Below are 21,532 nucleotides of genomic sequence, written 5' to 3'. Positions count from 1 at the left end.
GAGGAGCGGGAGAGAGAGCTGAGAGCAAGTCTCACAGCTTGGTTTTGCTCCCCCTTGCCCAACATCCATCAGGATGCAGTGTTGGGATCCCTCCCTGGATATATGCACCTCTAAGATTCCCCTCATATAACTAGGCTACGGTACAGTCACACTGGGGTATTTGCTGAATATAGACTCCCTCTCTGAGCTCCTTCCTACTGCTGGTACTTGCTAGTGAGGTTTTCTGAATCCAGAGCTGGGTTTTGAGGCTCTGGGGTTTTGCAGAACTTCTTCTAGTCATTGAGCTTGGTACTCTGTCTATGGAAAAGAGATATTTAAATAAACAGAATCAAATCTTCCAGAAAGTGATGTAAATCCAGTACATGCTTCATAGCACACTTTAAAAGTCTGATTTCCATGCATCTTCCTTAGGCAATTCCTCATACAACCCTCCTATGTTTGGATGGAGCATGGTTCTCAATGATGGAAATGCAGAGCTCTTACCTTTAGGCTTTGACTGTCCTGGTGAGCTTCAACAAATGATCACTGTGTTGCTTGCGCACCGGCTTGGCGCTGGGTTTTTTCCTCTGTCCACGGCTGCTCTTCAGTGGAGCCTTCCAACGAGGTTTGATGGTAGATACATCTGTGATGTATATTCATAACATCTACAACATCAGAAAGAACTCATCAACTGTACATAGACTCATTTCCCAGGCTATCAAGATTTTCATAAAAGGCTAACAAGCTCCAGGGTCTTCAGCTCATGGTGCCTCAGCTAGGATTATTGAAAAGAATCTGGCTGGTATCCAGAAATTTTTGAGTGCACAAGGTTTTGCAGCTTTGCAAAATCTGTTTACAACATAACATAACGCTCACTGGGAGATCACACCAGGCTATGACTAGTCTGTACAGTATTAGAGAATTTAGTGGCAGTATTAACCTCACTGTAAAAATGTGAAGGTCTTCATCTAGACATAGTTTTAGCAGAGTTATAAAGTTGTAATTCCCTTTCACGGTGGATATAAATGAGGGGTTTGGGTCACGAAAGTCCTCAGCCAGATTAGAGTCCAAGACAGTGTCAAAGGGCTATATGTATATATATGTACACACACACACCCTCTTCTGCATCGCCTTGCAAGGTGTTCTGGATCATTTGTTATGCAATGACTCTAAAGGAAATCCATAAGAAGGATGAAACCACAAAACCCTAGACCTTCTAAGAGCGAGGGGGAAGAGGATAGCCAACGGGTATATCATTGAATCAATTTATTTTGAAACTACATGAAAGCTCCACTTAAAAAGTCTGCTGCAGAAGACCTCTCAATTCCTCTTACTTGGACCCTGAAATCTGAGATAAAGGAATACCTTCCAGATGCAAAGTTCATTTCCCAGTTGCACACAGAACTGATGCTTTCTGCTTTTACTGATGTCTTCATTACGTTCTTGTGCAACATGAGCTTGTCTATACCTGTACATGTACCTGCTTGGTCCTGGAAAAAAATGATTTTGGGGTTTTGTTTCTTTAGTTTCAAGGGAAATTAAAGGCCTGTGATAAGATTGAAATGAACAAGAATGTGATTAATATGAAGACCAGTCTGAAATTACTATGCCAAAAGACACACAAATATGTCCATATGTTTCAGTTAAGAATATTATTTTTTCCAGACAATGATAAATTAAATAACAAAGATTTTGTAAACCTTCATCATACTAAACCGCTTAATGCTAGGAAGTCAAACCAATAAAGCACTTTTACTGTGCCTTCACTCCATTCTACGCACGTAGCCAGATGGATTAAGGTGGGGGAATAAAAACATGCCATGAGGATGTCATCACTGTGACTCATACCTGAGTCTCCCCAGCAATGAGGGCTTTGGAGGAGACAGTTGTCCTTGAAGCACTGTCTTGGCACTTCCCCAGGAACAGCTCTGGTTGAAGTCATAAGTGAGAAGTACCAAAAGCTGGAGTGGCACTGAGATGATAAATGGACTATTGCTTCTCCACACATGGTCCTTGCTCATGGATCCCAGGGACTGCAGGGGTGTTTGCAATCACATCCAGATTGCCCCCTCTCCTCAGGAAACCTATGGATAAAATTCACAGGGTTTTGTTCTTTTCCTAGCAGAAGAAATTGGTCGAGTCTGCCCTTTTCCTCATTCTACTCTTGGAAAGGGAAAGAAACATTGAACTTTTCAAGCTCTTATGCCACTACTGACAAACAACAATCCAAACAGGGAGTTTTGCACATAGTAACTAGAAGGATGAGGAGACATTAGTGGTCCTGTATGCATTTCAGTAACTTTGAGATAGCCTAATCAATGCTTCTTTGCTTTGGTTCCCCCTAGCAGCAAGCACCGATTACATGGGCAGGCCAATGAAACACTTAAATAAGGATTTAGACATAGAAGTTTGAAGAACTGCGACTTTATATTGGCCAACAACTGAAATGAACTGCAATTGTCTTGATATTTAGGATGGTTGTATTGGTACTAAGGATATTTAAGGTGAACTTCAAAAGATGTCTTTGTCTGTTGCTGAAATAAAAGGGTCTTTCCTGTCTTTGTGTTATATTTCATTACAATGTATGGTTACCTCTCCGTAACAGATCTCTTAGAAGGGAGCAAAAGCTCTTGTCAGATTAACTAGAGCCATATGGCTGTAGCATAAATCCATATAATGAAGGGAGCCACGTACATAGGCGGGTGAATGGATGCCCTGAAGAAGAAATGGAGAGCGAGAGAAGAGCTGCTGAAATGGAAATCCAGGAATCTTTTTACCAGCTGAAGCATTATGCTGTTTCATAACAGAGAATCTGAGTTTGCATTTCGGCAGAAGCAGGCTCGGTGTCACGCTTTCAGGTCCGGATCAGGCAGAGGGATGCAACGGGCCATAGCAGTAGGCTACTTCGTGGCAGTTTTAATCTGTAGGTTTTCACATGTTGTCAAGAAAGCCTGTGCATTGTACAGATTGTGTGTCAGGTCTGCACATCTCAGAGGGCTCTGGCGGGAAATTGAGCATGACCAAGGCATCCAGGAGAACCACCGGACAAAAATGGTGCCCGGGACAGCTTCAGTGCACTTCTCGGAGCCCTCCTTTTGGGGTAGAGTACTTACAATGAAACTCTGCAGGCAGGCTTGCCTTGGGAACTGCTCAGCATCCAAAGCAAGCTCTGGGTGCAGGCACTGCTCCTTGTCAAGGATCCGGCCCTGTCTAAACCATGCTAATTATTAAGTTGTCTTCTTCTTCTTTTTCCCGTTAACTTGTGAGGAAAATTACCCTTCTGAGTTTGAATGACAGAACAGCAGTAAGAGTACGCACCTTTTTTTTTTTCTTAAATCAACCAAACAGAAAATTCACAATGAGGATGATCTTGTAATTACACACACGTCAGAACAGAGAGCATGATAGTTTGCTCAGATTTCTTTGAACATTTCTTTAGAAGAATTTGGGAGGAGAGAGGGAGGGACGAGTTTATTGTAAATCAACTTTAGCATGAAACTTTTGTAAAAAGGTGCCCAACATGCATTACATTCTTTGTTCTGTGTTTTTTCCTAAGTATAAAGCCTTGACAACCTGCTATTCTATGATTGATGCACTTATTTCTTCTAAAGTATCACTAACCAAGCATATCATTTTTATACAGTAAGTGTATATTCAATTTCCTACAGTTTGACTGCTAAACAGGCTCAGTAGTAAAACAAATATATACCGTTGCAGTACACTCTTCAGGGGGACCAACTGAAAACCTTGGAATACTTTTCATTCACATTCCCTTTGCTTTCAGTGACAATGAAATCACAGCAGGGGCACATGCTAAATATCCATATTTTTAAAAAGTTGCACTGTCATTGGGTGCAGTCTGCAACTACTGCAGACTTTGTGCAATGTTAATAGGAATATTGTGATTCATATATTCTTGCACAATAAGACAGAATGACATATCAGGTTTGCAGGCTCTCCTGACAAGGTATGAGGTATTTATCTGGGTATGTATAGCACACTCTTATCAGCCTAGTATCTGAACGACTATTGACATCATTATCATTCATGTATTCATAAAATGTGTAGGGGTCTCCCAGTTACATTCTGCAAAGTCTGGAGTTGCTTCTTCATAGTGCAAAAGAAAACACAAACTGAAGAAAAAGAAATCAAACTCCTGTTGGCTTCGTATTGATCCCTGGCACTCCTGGACCGGGCGGGAGGATAATGGATCTGCGAGAATTCATGTATGTTTATGATGTACGAGGCATTTCGTCTGACATTGAATCAGGTCAGTGGGCCCATTGGACAGGATGCAATGTCAATGGAACTGTTATGTATTATTGATGTCAGTCACAGAATAGATAAAAACATTAGCAAAATAGCTTCCATTGCCATTTTGGTTTTTTTTGCCCTCAAATGACAAAAGGCACCAGGCCATATTAAATACAAGAAGCCTCCAATATTTCTGATTCTCTAACAGTTTTGACTTGGAGCAAATCTAGGAAATGACAAACTACTGCAAAACCAATATTTTTACATGGAACAAAATGGCTTACCTTGTTTCACTTCCATTTTCAATTGTGGATTAAGTTTTGCCTGCAAAAGAGAAACATGCTCGCTCAAGGTCCTCTTCTGCAAATTGTTAGGCGTATGAGTCCTCTTACTCACTCTGCATTTTTGCTTATCTCTGTGTTATATACCACTACACCAGTGCATTTTAAAGGGCTAATTCTTATTTACATTTAAAGCAACTTTAAACTTCCTGGTCTGTGGCATTAAAGCACATATTAGCACCTCTTCACATTGGCAAAGATGTAAAAAGGCTGTCATGCAAATCACATCCAACAGACTATGCATATACTTAAAGTAAGAGGACATGTAAAAATTAATTTAAAAGCTTTAGGTACAGATTATACCTATTTTACCTAACCTTAGGCATCTCATATAAGCATTGTTCCCTAGAGATACACACCGCCTGGGCTGCTACCACAACTGACCTGTTCTTAAGTTTGAAGCCTTAAAACCCACTAAACAGGTAGTAAAAACTGAGCTGCATTTGAAATGCCATGTAAAAAATAGCTATGTATGAACAAATATTTATAGGATTTAACACCTTATGAGGAGGGAAACCAGTGCTGTGAGGCTGACTGCACAAAGACTATGTATAGCTTCTTTGCATCCTGTGTTTTCCAGATCACATTAGTGACGTTTTAAAACTTTAAGCAAGTGAGTAACACCATAAATTTCAATAGGGCTGCATGTGCCTAAATATAAACAATTAAGAATTTTACAGCTTCAAAGCACGAATCACGTACTTGCATTTGCCAATTAGCTCCATAAAGGGATGGGGAAACATGTGTTTACCTCATTTACATACTCAAAGCTGTTTTGTGTGTGCACCTTTGGCAGGCTGATCTGAGACATACATCTTTGCACCTGCACCCATGGAAGACAGTTTTGTTCAGAGCAAAACTTAGGAAAATGCAACATACAATTTTAGTAAAGAGTTTTATCTCAGCCAAATATGATAAAGGAAGTGCACTCAGAAAATGATGAGGCTCTTTGCTTGCTCTTTGCTAATGAATGGTTGGCCTGATCCTTCTCTGTGGTATAGATTTGTCCTATTGTCTCATTCCACCATGACATTCAGAACAACCTGTGCCAATTTGTAACTTGTGGGTGCTACAAAAACAGGGACCCCAATGTTAAACATTTTAGTCCTTGTCAGTAAGGCCACTGGTCTCCCCTCTGAAGCTTCAGGAATTTAAAAAATAAGCAGTCTTAAGAACAACCTGATACACAGTCTGATTGATGCTTTTTTGACTTTCACAATAATCCTCTTTTTTATTTTTTTTTCTTGTTCTTATCCCCTGCAACTTATCTTTGCTTGCCAGTGCTTTGTTTTGAACTAGGTATGCTTATAGGGTCATTAAAACTTAAATTTGTATACTGAAAGTGTTGGTAAAGATAGGCTACCACTATACCTAAGTGTTATCTTCAAAAGTGGAAGCAGAGTAATAATCTCTCCCTCCTTCCCCCCAGAGAGATCCCACTAATTAGTGACTCTTTGATCCCACAGCCTCTGAACAAAGACTACTACAAGAAATGTCATCAGATCCCTGGCAGAAGTATTCAACCTCTGACATGTAAACCAAGGGTCACAAAGTGGACTAGGTTTTACAAAATATTGTGAACGGTGATTTTGTTCAATAATGTCTTTGAATGGTTGCTCTACCCATCTGGGGTATCCGTCCTCTACTACTTACTACATTTAGTGTAATTTGGTCCACTACTCTCCATCAGATCAGAATCAGAACTAAAACCCAATCAATAAACCTTCGGATTCCGTGGGTACCTGGTGGTGCAATGAGCTTGCTCCATTCCCAGCGGCCGAAGCAGCACTTCAGGACACACTCCCATGGTTCAAAGGATGTGACAGTCCCAGGAAAGTGAGAGGTGTGGTTTTCGTTTTCACCTCATGCTCCTAACAATGCAGAAGCTGAATGAAACTACATTGGGTGATTCATCTATATGCCTTCAAGACTGCCTTCCAGTTGGGTGAGTAAATGGCATTTGCTTCTGTCTCCCCTCTGCAGCAGTTCCCCGCAGCCCCAGCAGCCGTGGACAGGGTGAGCTCACCCACTGGGAGCCAAGCTCGTCCCCCCGTCCCATAAGCTGGCAATGCCATGAACTTCACATGTGCTTTCTTTATGAATATATACCTCTAATTAACAAAGACTGCAGACTGTTAGTTCCCTTCCCCAGGTCCTTCCTCCCCTGATAGCAAGTGGCTGTTGCAGTTAATCTAAAAAAATTCCTCCCAGGCTTTCTGCTCAGTGTTTTCCCCTCTTCACAAACCAAACCATCCTCTGCTGTAAAACAGATAACTGAAAATTTTTATGACCAGGTTCTTAAAACATTTTTAAACTTCCCCTTCCTCCCCTTCCACAAGCCTTTTGATGTAAGGAGAAAATCTCATGCGGTGCCTACCCTTATCTCCCCAAGAGAAAACAAAGAGAGTTAAAGGAAAACGTCTTCTGCAGAGACTGCCTTTTCTGCGCTTCTCTCCCTACTGTGTGCCAAATAATGGCATCTGTTCCTGCTGTTCTTTAGTTCCCCCATCCAGTGTGTTTTCAACTTCCTGTGAAAATTTGTGGTTCTTAAATCCAAAGGTCATGTTTAACACTTAAGTTCAGTTTGGAAGGATTTGGATTTGTTTCTCTTCATATTTTTCTTTTTCCCCTCTCACCTCTCCTTTGAAAATTGACAAAAGGCTTTCACTCGCTCTTTGCATTGCGCATGTTTTACACACTTCAGCATACATCTCCACAGTTTGGGTTAATACTCGGGGAAATATCCATTCATGTATTGATAAGCATTAAAGCATTGCTGTTTCTGTGCCTTCTGGCAAGGTTTGACGTGCTGTTAGCAGCACATGCTCCTTTCACACTGCCCTTACTGTACAACCAGTTTGCAGTGTACAGGAATTCCCTTCATCAGATCTACCAGAAAATTCAAGCTGCATGTAAACCAAGCCACACTTCTAAGCAGAGGTTGTTCGAGTGACTAATTCAAGCTGCATGTAAACCAAGCCACACTTCTAAGCAGAGGTTGTTCGAGTGACTAGTCAAAATTCTACTGAATTGTGTGTGATGGTTTTGTGCAGGAGGAGCTGAACTCAGATCACCAGATTAATTTTTCTTATTCCTTCAAGTTGGGCTCAAACTGTGATCCCGGAGCTGAAATGCCAGTGCTCTGCCCAGTGAGCTGGTCAGCCCATCTGTTTGCCAGCTTTGTGCATTTTACAGTGGGCAGCCTGGGATGGTTTGACCATTGATGCATTGTAGGCCTCCATTTATTCAGTATTTTTCCTAAAATATAATTTTTAAAAATGCATCTTTTTAAGCTGAAAGGATCTGATGATGAGAGATGGTGAGGCATAATTTGAGAAAGACAGACAGGGAAATAAAGGCAAATACATAACTTTCCACATGGAGGGGGAAAAAAAGCCAAGACCTTCATTGTTTCCTTTCTAACAGTAAGAAAAATGGCCTGTGCATGTTGCTGAACCTTTATTTCTATGCCAAGGAATTGGGCTGCTCCACAGAGCACTGGGCAAGAGCCCAGGGAGCAGGATTTGGGGTCCGCGCGCCCTGTGCTGGCCACCCGTTCAGCCTGAGACTCTGTTTTCCCTACCTGAAAACTCACCTTGCAAACACCACTTTAGAGATAAAGGGAAGAAGTCGTCCTGAGAGGAGCAGGGTTTTAACGATGTAATTTTACAAATGTTTCATATATTTCATTTTCATTTGAGAAAGGGAGTAAACTCCACAGGTCTGATGCCCTGCACTCCCTCCCAAGATTTTCTCTGCCCTTGATTCACAGGAGTAGTCAGAAACCTTCACATCCTTTAGTCTGCACACTGCGGGTCTGGCATGGTCTCTCTTGTTTGGTCCAAGAATCAGATGCTATTTCTGGTCTGAAGACATTTGTTCTCAATTGCCTACACAGTTCAATAGGATTTTAAGGTACATTTGTTAGGGATTATAAAGCACCTAAAGATGTATCAAGTGGAAGGGTCAATACAAGATCAGGGTGTATTGTGTTACGGTGTGCTGTATTATGCGGCATGTCTCAATTCACTATTGGAAACCAGATGTGGCAGACCAGCCCAGCCTATTTTTTGAACATTCGTAGATATCTTTGAATTATCCCATCAATTTTTAAAGATTTTTACAAAGATTTCAAGAAGCAGACTTTCTCAAGTCTTCCAATTGCTATCAAAACCCCAAATTCCGCTGGATAATTGAAGCGCTCTATCCCAATCAAACAAATAATGTGCAAAAAGAATGCTTACGTCTTTCTTTAGCAATATATACGAAAGATGGTATTAATTTGCTACCTGTAAGGTGTATTGAATTTTTAATCATCTATATATTTATGGTAAAGTGTAACACATTACTTCTAGCACACAAAAGCTTATGGCATACGATTATCCTTAATTAATGGGTAAGTGCAAAGCTTTATTATTCAATGAAACTGATTTATTATCTTAATTCTCCGATGTTCTGCTTCATGTTTCCATTGAAACCATTGTTTGCACCATGGTAACCAGCAACCACCATATGTATGCGATCTTTTTTATGACCTATACGTAATTAGATTTTATTGTTTTCTTAAAGTTGAAGTGTAGCCTGTGCAAGCGGTCCAGCTATAGCTTCCTATACCTATAAGTGAGGGACAGGTCTCTTGCTGCTTTGTTTCTGTAATAATCAGGTCATGTTTTGGTGTATTATTATAATCCAGTGTCTATTTTTTCCCCAGCAGTCCTGCACACATTCTTCCCCTTCCCTCCTGAGCATGACGGCACACTTGCCTACCTGTCCCTGTCTCCTCTGCGCGGCACAGCTAGTTAACTGAAAGGAACTGAAAAAAGCTGAAAGCTAGTGGGTGTCGGAGCTGCCTAGTGGAGAGATCCCCAGCTAATTGCTAGTCCTAACAGGCACAATTAGCCGCTACAAGCCCTTTGAGATGGCCCTGGGCTTCTCTCAGGTAACAGCCATCACTAGATAAAGGCTGAAATACACTGCATTTAGAGAGACACTTGCAGACAGGGATGTCACAGGCTGCCAATTATGCTCTGCCTGTACACAGTCACTTCCAACAACCAGACAAGACACATACACCTGAAGTTAAAGGGACAAGTTGTATACTATTTTGAACTACACAGGTGTGGGGCACGTGAAGATATAACCCTTCTCAAATTAGGTTGTGTCATCTTTTCAATTATCAGCTCTTGATAAAGTTTTACAGGTTTTTTTTTCTAATGTTTAGTCCCAGCAGTAAGTCCTGGAAAGCTCCGTGGGAGAGGGCTGCGTGTTTTGTTTGCTGTATGTGATGTTACTTTAAGCAGTTTCCCCATCACCACACAGACAAAAATGGCTTATCAGGCCTTTTCTAACCAAACAGTGGTGCTACAAGCCACTGGGACTGTAGTCCTTCAGCCACCTATTCCTCGCAGAGGAGGACAGATTAAGATACCAAAGGACTACTTTTAAAATTAGTAAGTGCCTCACACTTCCTTAGCCATAAAACCCCGACCTTCTCCAAGCATCTCTGGCCATACATCCTTTCTCTAAGCAGCCCATAAAAATGGCCTCAAAAAATTTGCGGGTTTTGAGGCCAGTTAGGAGGACATGGGCTATTTTGGATAGCTACCACAACATAGGCCACCGACAGCAGCATCCTACACAAAATCATCATAGCTCAGTGCATAAATATCCAAATGCTTCAAAGATGGAGACTACAAGAATTTTAAGATCTACATCTAAGTTGTAGTCAGTGGTATTAGCATACAATTTCCAGGTCACATGACAAGCACAGATTTTGGCACAAGTTTTCGTATATTAGTAACCTAAGTTAGTCCCCCACCTCCATACCAGCATACCCATTTAAAAAGAGATTTGGTAAAGTGATTCAGAAAAATGGTGTACATACAATTACCTCTGAGTAAAACTTCTTATTTGGTTGCTCTGAGAATTAAAATGATTCCACTGCCTACCTTCAGAAGATCTGGTATCTCCTGCCATTTTCTGTTAGCACATGAGGTCCATCACAGCATATTCTCATGGTATTTGTCAAAATCTGTTATGCTGCCTGTATCAAATAAAATTAAAATTAAATATTAAGAGAATGCTATTTATTTCTTAACTAAATATCTTAACTCTTTCATATTTATTTCCTTTTTTCAATAGAATCTTGAAGACCACCTTCCAAATCATACAACATCTAGCAAAGTAAGTTAATACTCAGAAGCGAGCTTCCCCAGTTCCAACTGATACCACATGGGAACAGCTCTTTCTGTTTAGGAAGCTGAACCAAAAATCAAGATATTAAATATAAATTTTTGGTTTTTAAGACACAGTTTAAATTTTCCCAAGAGCTTTGGGATCTTAATATGGAAAGTATGCAAAGACAGTAATTGCTAATTATGAAATAGTTGAATTCTGTTAAAGGATAAAAATTACTTGACACAGTTGGTTTCACCTCTGCAGAATTAAAAATGAAGCTCCAAGTGAAGACTTGTAGGCTTTGTGGAGACCTGTGTCTATCTGCTTACCTACATGGAAGGGAGGGAAGACCACTGAATGAGTCGACAGCATATGTTATCTATACGTATGCTTCTCTCCATTACGATCTACTGATCATTCCTATGATAGATTTGTGAACCAGACCCGAGGTAAAAGAACCCAGGGAACCTGTGCTTACATTATTGTTTCTAGTGTTCATTTTAGATTCCAAGTATTTTTTATTTGTTGGGTTTTGATTGTTGGGTTGTTCTTTTTCTGTTTGTTACAAACACGTTTGTTTTCATTATTGAAGAGTGGACAACTTTTAAATGTATGCAAAACCAGCATGCTAATATTTGATTGCAAACCAAGCAACGATCAAAAAACTAAAAGGAAAGAATGAGTGCTCTATTATTAAACTAGCAAAATAAATAGATATACATTTTTTCCCTTTTTACAGATACATTTGCAACCAAATTAGTAATAAGATCTCCTCCAGTATAAATAAAAAAGGCTTGCACTTACCTATTAATTAAGAATAATGGAATGCCATAAGCTTTTGTGTTCTAGTGGTACTGTAATTTGTTACTCTTCACTACAATAAATATATAGCTGCTTAAAAATGTAGTGTGGCTTACATATATTAAATTCATACTGCATTTTGTATTGATTCACTTTGCTCATCCGGTCATCCACTGAGTTCATGGGGACTAAGCTCTGGCCCTCTCAAGTAGGGAAGAAAAGCCTCTGGCAAGGCAGAGGGGTTCAACAGATGGATCTACAACACACAGCGGCATAGGGTTTAGTGCCACAACATTCACAGGCTGACCTCCTCATTCATCCCAACCCAATTCACCCAGGTGCTCCTGCAGGCTTTCCACACCATGAAGGGGCAATGGACCAAACCCCAGTGGCCCAGCTGGTCTCCCCTGGGACAGAGGTTCCCACCTCACTCTCAGGCTGTCAGCTTCAGGGATTTTAAGGACCAAACAGGGCTCAGCAAGCAGATTCTCCTTCCCAGCTCAGAGGCTCAGTCCATTGCTCTGGTGGCCCATCTCCAGCTGTGAGTTACCCGAGGGGATGATCACCTCCAGCTGCCCCGCTCACTCCCTCCTCCCTGTTCTCAAAAGTCAGCAGAAAAACCCCAACCACAAACAACTGAATGCATCTGGTGAATTGCACAGTAGAGGGGAAGCTAATGTACTAGGAATAACATCCTGGTAAAAATGAATTAAATTTCTCAAGCAAATTACCAGACACTGAACTTGTGAGCTCCTCTGAGGAAGAAAAATAGAGAAAAGAGAGAAAAGAGAGAAAAGAGAGAAAAGAGAGAAAAGAGAGAAAAGAGAGAAAAGAGAGAAAAGAGAGAAAAGAGAGAAAAGAGAGAAAAGAGAGAAAAGAGAGAAAAGAGAGAAAAGAGAGAAAAGAGAGAAAAGAGAAAGAGAGAAAAGAGAGAAAAGAGAGAAAAGAGAGAAAAGAAAGTTGATGAGAACCATGGGGCATGGGGCTTATTCAGTGTGAGGAACAGAATCATCATGCACACTGCTGTGTGTGCTCCTCAAACATGCCATTACGTATGGCTTCATACACCATTGCAAACTTTGGGATCTTTTACAGACTGAAGAATTAGGCACCATTCACTACAAGGGTTATTACATCAGAGTAAATAGCCCAATTGTCCATTTCATGATGATCACTCCTGAGCTCAGAAATTATTATTTGCATGGCTAATTTAAAACAGATGCATTTTAAATATACCTTAATCTATATGTAGCAGCAACCTAAAGCATTATGCCATTGGAGCAAAATAAGCCCATCCAACGTAGTCACATTTCAGACTCCTTAGAAATTGATTTTTTCTTAATTTAAAAAAGTCTAAGTTCTCACTCATGTGGCAGAGAAATTTCTATACATCAACTTGCTATAAATGGTTATTTGTTGAGATTTTTTGCCTACAAACCCAAATTTGTACAACACCACCTGTGAGAAACTGAATTTTTCACCCTTGCTGTAGCCTCCTTCATCTAATTAGGGTCAGTTACACTCTGTACATGTTAACATTACCTACTAAATTGCTAATAATCTTAGCAGACGAGAAGGAGAAGTGGAAAGCTGGTTCTCCTGGGAGGAATCAGAATTTGGTCCCTGAGGGAAATGTAGAGGGGAAAAAGAAAGAAAAAAAAAAAAAAAAGGCACCAGAAAAAAAGAAAATTTAAATACCAAACCAGCAGACAAACATTATGCAATATTATCCCACAGAGTGATAAGAGATGTAATGATCACACACTCCAGGAATAAATAATGTTAATGACCAGAAGTTTAGTCACTGCCTAAAACCATATGCTTTGAGCTTGCATCTTTTTGAGAACTTCTTACTATCATCAATGGCAGAGAGTACATAATGCCTGGACCACGCTCAGCCTCTGGTACCAGAATCCGGCTCCCTGCGCGTGATAAATTTGGCTCCGCTGACAACCACAGAGTCCACTGCTGTGGACTCCAGAGGACTGCGACACTGAGCCAAGGAACTTTCAGCATGACCCTACTGTGCTGAGCACAGAAAGTGCACCATATTCAACTGCATTAATGTTGAAATGTGAGGTAGGAAAAGAAAACAACGCACCCCAATACTGAAATTTCGGTGAAGCTAAGACTTTTAGATTAGCCTTCTTCCTTTAGAAAACGGGTTATGTATCTTTAGGAGTCAAAACTCCCGTTTTACATATTAACCATAACCAAGTGCCTAGAACATACAGTGCCTGATACCAGTGTGATGGAGCGTTTGCCCATTACAGACTCTGAAAGAAGAGTGATACCCACCTATTCTCTTGCAATATTTCCTGCGCTTGGACTTGAAGGGTTTAAGTATTGGCTGTTCTGGATACAGTGTGGTTTGTGACATCTGATAGGATCTTAAACCAGAAGAGTATGGCTATAGGCCATAAAATAAGATATCAGAAAACAGAGAGCCAAGGAGATAAATTTTGTGAGTCCACCTGACCAATCCAGCTGAGCAGAGTGCTGGTTTCCTGCATCTCATGAAGTAGGCATGTAAAATATCTGTTTCTTGATGGGCCTGGCAGATGTGATGCCAGAAATAATTCTACTCTGATTTATTTTTGTAGCTTTATCTAGTTCCCTATATTAAACCTACAATCCTAAAATAATTTTAGGGCCATTTATTTTTATGTCTACAAACAGTAGAGTTACCCAAATGTTAAAAGCCTATGCTCATAGGCCCATAAAAGCACTGTTGATTAGATTGCAGTATTTCAGCTTTTAGTTATCAACACTGACACTTTTGGAAAAAATTGAGTACAATATACTTCTGTACACATTGCAGTGTTTTTAACCATTTAGTCAGTACCACGTACATCAAATAGACACCATAATAAAACAGAAATACATTAAACATACATCTGGAAGCACTTTGTAACTGACTTCTGCTTATGAAAACGACTGTACATAATTTCATCATTCACTTTAATTCAGTCACATGCTGCAGTCAATGGAGTCGGATAACACGCTGCAATAAGATTCGAGCATAGATTTCTCCTTGTGCTAAATTCCATGCTTTATCTGTCAGTCCACACTTGCCATCACTCGTGAGTCCATAACGTGGCACCAGAGCCTGCAGCAGTGGCACTGGACACAGCAGGGACCTGGTGAGATATTGCAATACTCACCTTTCAGAATGTCGTTGCTCTATATAGCTTATATCACATTTCATGGGCAGTTACTAATAGCAATTCCAACAGCACCGAGTAAGTTATCCTTAAGCAGCTTGACCAGAAGCTCTAAGGGGAAACCAGATCTCACTTTCTGTTGCCAGCAAACGACAGGATATTTGCACGAGGTACCTGTTCTTTTCTTTTTACCCTTTATTGCTTGGTCTGAACCATTACTTTATATGCACTCCAGGATGAAAAGCTGCCATGTATGTACTGTTATTTTCATAGCGTATATTTTTCAGTTTTATCCACAAAGGGTAATAACAGCAATAACAGTAATGCAGCAATAACAAAGGCAATAGCAGTAGACATGGAAACACACACACACACATCCCCCCTCCCTCAGCAGTATGACTGATAACATACCCAAAGCGAGCAGAAGCTTGCTATCAAAGGATATGCATTTTAAAAACAAAGGTACTTTATCTTATCTACTGGTATTCCTTTACTAGTATCAACTAAATCCCATGAAAGGGCCATACACTGGTGACTTGGCGTGCTGTAATGCATAGCCGATCTTCTTTATACTTTTAAAGAACCACGTTGATCTTCTGTTAAAGCATGGCTGAAATGATTAGCACATTATATTATAGCTAAGAAAACCCCAAACAGGTAGAACATTTAATCTACACCCAACTACATTGTTAAAATCAACAACAAAACCCCAGTAGAATGCCATGAGTCTTCGTGACAGTGACACTTCTAGTGACACCACTGGTTATCCTATTTTATGATTGGTGGTTTTGCCTCAGTAACACATTTCCAATCTTTTCTTTAACTTGTTCAATTATAAAACCAACATAATACAGACTGATTCATAAGCATAACCCCACAAACACTTCCTTGTTTAAAATAGGAAGAGACATTCCTTGACAGAAACTAAAGATCTGGTTAAGATTCAGAACAGCAGAAGAAGTTTCCAAATTGTCTACTACTCAATAGTCTGAAAATACTTTATAAATATTACATTATCTTAGTTTCAGTGCAACGATCATTTGTGCAACAATCCAAGCAACTAAATAGAGGTATCCCTTTTTAAGCTGAGGAAATCAAAGCACAGAAAGACTAAAGTATCTAAAGAAATTACAAGATTTCTGTTCCAACACTAGAAACAAACAGAGAAATATTTTTTTTTTTGTCCAAGTCTATGTTTTAAATTTCAGCTATGCTGACTACTGCTTCCTTTTGCTTTGTTGGAGAAAACAGAATATTTAGAGACTTAATCTAAGAATCAACCACATTAAATATAGTCTGGTGAGCTCTTGAGCAGAAGAACATTGTCCCTTCCAGACGGACTAGCTGGCCAGTCCAGCTGGCCTGGATGAAATTTCTTTCTTGATCATTTTGTTTGTAGGATATATTTTGCTTTGGCACTTCTGCCACCTGCTCTTGTTTTCCATTACTCCATGGCTGTGTAAGCGCTTGCCCACTTCAGTCTACACTTACCCTGAAACCGCAAAAATATTCTCTTCTCATACAACAGACTTTGAAACATTCTTTCATTAGTCAAAATTGTCTACTTTGCGTTTTGGTGCTTTACGATGAAGACAGACTGCAGGGAACGTGCTAATAAGATGGGTCTCACAGAAGTCTAACTAGGACAAAACCATGCATATCTACCTCACCACCCCTGAGCCCAAATAGAAGGTTTTCACTTTGTAAATAAAGATGCCTTGAGATGCCATACCTGACAAATCCTCATTAATTTGTGGTGGCATTTGGATGCAGACAGGTTAATAAGTGATGGAGTAAAACCAGTGATGTCAAAAAATGCAGAGGACCAGAGCATCCTTTACTCCACCTCCCACAGCACCCTTACAAGTTGCTGTCCCAGCACTAAATAGATGAAGCCCCATTACCTATGGTGGTGGCAGGAGAGAAATGGGACAGCCTCATTTTCCTCTTCCCCAGGGGCTCTGGGCCATGTGTTGCCAAAGGAAGATAACTGCAGTAAGACTCAATGCAAATCAGCTGAGGGAGCCGTCTCCTGCTCCACAGCTGCAGCAGAACTGCAGCAGCAGCAGCAAGACACTGGTTCAGTAAAACCACAGATTAAGAATGATTATCCTTTACTCGGGTTTGCAGTGATCAGCAAGGTTGAAGCCAAGATGTGACATACTTTCACCATCCCACGGTTCCCAGGGTGGAACCAGTCATGCTGCTGCTCTAGATGCCAACACAGCAAACTCGTATGTTCATTTTCAATGTGGATTTGAGGTTTACCAAGTGATGCCTGTCAAAGCCCTGTTATTGTTCGTCAACAGAACAACTAAAAAAAACATTTAAAAAAATCTTTTTCCTCTTTAAATGAAGCTGTATTTTACTGCAAAGGAGGGGGAAGTGAAAATAATTTTCTGCATCAGTATTATCAATTATCCAAAGCCCATTTGCACCATTATGACTTTAATGTTCTCCCAATAGAAATATAATTCTCATTATTTTTATTGGGTTTTATTTTTATATTGCTATTAAATGCATATCGCCAGATTCTCTGTTTTCTTAAACTACGTGGGCCAAATATCCAACGCAGTATGAAATCCCAACTTTGAAACTGTGCCCCTGGGCTTAGGTGTGTATGTGTGCACACTGGTGATGCTGAAATTGCTTAGGCATGGGATCATTTATATAAATAAAGGTATGCAAAGAAATGTTCTGCTCTTGAGTTTTACCATAGCCACCAAGTTAGTGGCTGTATCTCCAAACAATCCTCTTTCTTGGCCAAAAAGGAGTAATATTAGGGAGTGGGTAATGATGCCCTTTAGAACAATGCATTAAAACATGGTAAGGTCTTAACAGAAAAAAATTAAAGAACATGAACAGTTTGAGAATACGGTTTATTTGATATTTTTGTATAGATGTTTTAGAATCAAGACAAATTCAATCCCAGTTCCCTCTTCTCTAAAAGTAGAAATGGAGGGAGTAAAACAGATGTATTCTAACAAGGGACAGATTACTGTTGTGATTCTGTTGTAAGAGGTGGTATTTCTGGTCTTTACATGCGGACTTACATATTTAGTAAGTAGGGACACCCTCTCTTTCACAGTCCTGTTTTTATCTGTTATAGTTAATACTAAGATGGCATTCTTTTTATATACTAAATCAAAAGACTAGTCATTACCAAAATAAAATGCTGCTTTTTTTTTTTTTTTTTAAAAAAAAAGGTATTCACAAGCCTGAAATCATAAATCCAAAGCAGGCACTGGATGAGTAGGAAAAGACGTTTTCCAATGCACTTGCCTTGCTCTAAGTATGCTTACTAAAGAAATCCAGAAATAATGTGTTTGAATGCAAAATTTCTCCTGCTCTAACCCTCTCAATTTTTCTGAAAGCATAATTTACCAGATAAATCCTTCTCTCACTCCTCCCTCGCCATTGTGTCTGGTGTTTTTTGTGCCCCTTCCCAAAGCGCTGGAGCCCAGCTCACCAGCAGCCAGGCAGCATCCCTGGCTGCTGCCCCCTCCCCAGCACAGCGCTGCCCTGTGCCCATGCAAGCTCTCCTGATGCCCTGCTTTCGTCAGCATGAATAATGGAGCACCTGGGCTGAGTCAGGACTGAGCAGGCTGGACAAGCCCTCTCCCTGGACCTATACGGTGGTCCTTAAGCAGGCTCCCGATGTAATTTTAAACTTCACTTCATCATAATGATAGGCTACACAACCTGCCTCCTATGAACATAATAAGCACCGTGGAAAAGATAAACTGCTTTAAGAAATGCTACGGCAAACACCAACTGGAAATGGGACATAAACCAGTAAGGCCCCATATTCAGCTGCTCCTGCAACTGCCCTCTGCCGTGCACATGTGGCTGGCAAGTAAATCCTCACACAAACAGGCATGAAAGGGTGGGTATAAAGGCTCTTCTTCTTGTTACTTCACCCCTCATTTTCAGTTCTACTTATGATCAAGTGCTCGTCCAATATACAGATTTATAAGGCTTCATTGTTTCATACAGTAGGAGCTGATGCATCAAACCTTTTTTTTTTTTTGCCTTACAATTCCAGCTCAGAGACTTCTGTTTGCCTTAATGAATTTTGTTTGCATAATTGACTGGCATCAGGTTAAGCAGGTATTGAAATGTGATATAACAACCTAATCAACCGTTAACAGGTATAGAAGAAGCCCTGACAAGGAACAGTCTGAAACCCGTTCATGATGAGATTCTTTCTGATAAGGGAAAAAGGAGAAGTGTAGGACCAATTTATGCATAAATTGGTCACATTTTCACACCTAGCCCCAATTATCTAAAAAGGGTTTAACATTATATTTATATTGATAAGCTTAACAATGTTGAACCACGACTCTGGGATGATCTGTTACAATTCACATCCAAAGCGACCAGAAGGAATAATTGGAAACCCTCCAGCATTTCAAGAAATAGAAGCAGCCTTGAAAAAGATGAAAACTGCCGTACAAGGTCTGGCTTTTGCTGAAATTACAACATAAATTCCGAATGAAGGATGGCCAAGAATAATTCAACAATTACAAATTCCCCTCTAAAGACAGAAGGAATGCTACAAGATTAGAGAAATTGAGTCATTCCAAATGTCTCCAAACTGGGGTGGGGGGGGTGGGAGGGTGGGGGGGGAGATAGTAATGACTACAGGCTGACTGAGACATTTGATAGACTATCACTGATTTATTGCACAGGGGTTTTAGCTGAATAACCAGTTTTTATGCTATGAATATCAATAGTTGGCTACACAAATAGAAAGGATACTTGCCAAACAATTATGGAAATCCTCATACTCATCACCAGTGTGTAAGTTAACCTCAAGGTATATTAGACTGTCTTTAATGGGCTACAATCATTTTGACATCTTCTCCAAGGCAAGAGCACCCATAAATGCCTAACTGATTTCCTGTACAAGCCAGGCCAGCAAGGCCAACCTGTCACGTGCAAGTATCTCAAACAATCAAAACCTAAATATCGACCCTTAAACCCCCCTTTAGCTGGTGAAATTTTGATTCCTCCCATGTCCTGTTTCTGTTTTCCAAAATGAACTCATACAGTAAGGAGAAGGAAGCTTTCCCTTTGAGTACTGCCTACAAGCAGCAGAGAGACCAAGGTGAAGTCATATGCAGGCTTTTAAAAATGTATAATAAAGGAAGATAGATAATAACACCACCTATAAATCAAGGCTGTATATTACAAGAGGCACGGAGATAATTTTGTTTTCTCCACCCCCAAAATTTAGCACAGAAGTACGCACGTCCACGAGCACCGGCACTGGTTACAGCACCCCATACAGTGGCACCCCAGGTTTTATGGCAATAGCATTTACGAGGGTCCCACCATCAGACTTACCTTTCCCATGCCCAGATGCTGGCAGGGCAGCTCATGCCGCTGGCCTCCCTCTTCAGGGAGCTCTCCTGCCTCTTCATCCCATTGTCAGCTCTTGCCTATTCCCTCCCTTCTGCAGGAGTGGTTTGACCCAGGCTTAGCCCTGAGCTGGCATCCTTGCCCAGCAACATTTAATTTTTGCAAATGTGGCTGAGAAGCCTGGAGCGGTCAGGTCTGTACTGAACTGTGCTTGTAAATGAGGTTTTTTGCTCCACGACAGGTCAAGCACAATAAAATAAACTGCAGTTGAAGGAAGCCAATATGTTTTTTCCCCAAAACCTGTTGATAAGATGGAAGATTAGATAAGAAATCCTTCGAGGAGGAGGATGTTGTATTTGTTTCAAACCATATTTTCATTTAGATTAAAAGTAAATGAAAAAAAAAAAGTAAACAAAAAATAAGGAAAACCAAGAACAAAGTCAAGTAAAATCAACATTTTCTGCTCTGAAAACATCAGGATGAAACACGGAATAAAGACAGTGAAATGACATCCTTGGAAAACATGGGGGTAAAACACTCAGGAAGTTTCTGGATGTTTTTGTTACCTTTCTTTCTCTGTGTGAGCAACTTCGTTCAGCCAAGAACAATTTAACAATGTTTTAGCATTGCTGATTCACTGTTTTTCACAAACACAAATGTAAAAAAGGATTCAAATGAAAATTTTTGCTCAGTTCTTCTTGTAAACCAACACATAGACACTTACACAGCTGATCTGGAAAGGTGCTAAACAGCTGTTGGTGACAAATATGAAAGAAGACCTCAGCTTTGGAGACAGGCTGATGACAATGCTGGGTCGCATCCTGAAGCTGGCCTTGGAGGTGTCTGCTGTGCTATTGCCCACCCCTAAATCAGAAACAAGAAGTCCTACTCAAAGTAGTTCTTTAGATGGTCATAGCGATGGGGCCATGGCCCCCTCCTGTATACACTGGTTGACATGAGCAACATCTCACCTCTGTTTTCTCTCCTCTACTTCCCCAGGGGATGAAGTGTGTGGAGCATGCATTTTACTACCATGGTCCTTCCTAGTCTTGGAAGTCCCTCAGATCCCTAGTGGGCTAACAGGGCTCTGCACAGCATCCAGGAATTTGACATATTTCAAATCACAGCCAATGCTCCATCTTCATTTTAACGTTTTTTTTTTCTTTTTTTGGGAGGGAGGGAGGGTGGGGGGTGGAGGCAGGGAAGGGCAGGTCCCTATTTCTGCCCATCTGTAAAAGGTGGGTTTACGAATTGCCAAAATCTGCCTGCTTAGTACCTAACCAGCTAACTTTCCCATGAAACCCAGATCACCCCTCACATATATATATATATATGTATATATATATATATGCATTGGTAGCCGTGTGTCTAAGTGCTTAGATTTGCATAAACAGTGCCAGCGTAATGTAAAATTATGGTGCCAGCACCTTATTTCCAAGAGATTTCAGAAGT

At 40.5% G+C, this 21,532-nt stretch overlaps 1 long non-coding RNA gene across 1 annotated transcript; it reads right to left on the bottom strand.

Annotated features, from left to right (window-relative positions):
• Window positions 1–490: 490 nt before the first annotated feature.
• On the bottom strand, window positions 491–21,203 carry LOC129737359 (uncharacterized). The gene is made up of 6 exons (XR_008735127.1): window positions 20,805–21,203; window positions 20,066–20,380; window positions 10,523–10,617; window positions 4,518–4,557; window positions 1,828–2,063; window positions 491–644 (listed from the first exon to the last, which is right to left on the bottom strand). It is a non-coding gene; the product is annotated as an uncharacterized LOC129737359 (long non-coding RNA).
• Between the last annotated feature and the right edge of the window lie 329 nt (window positions 21,204–21,532).

This window comes from Falco cherrug, chromosome 14 (genome assembly GCF_023634085.1).
Source record: "Falco cherrug isolate bFalChe1 chromosome 14, bFalChe1.pri, whole genome shotgun sequence".
Classification (NCBI taxonomy): domain Eukaryota; kingdom Metazoa; phylum Chordata; class Aves; order Falconiformes; family Falconidae; genus Falco; species Falco cherrug.
Note: the sequence above shows the minus strand (reverse complement) of the source record. Positions and strands in the feature narration are given on the sequence as shown.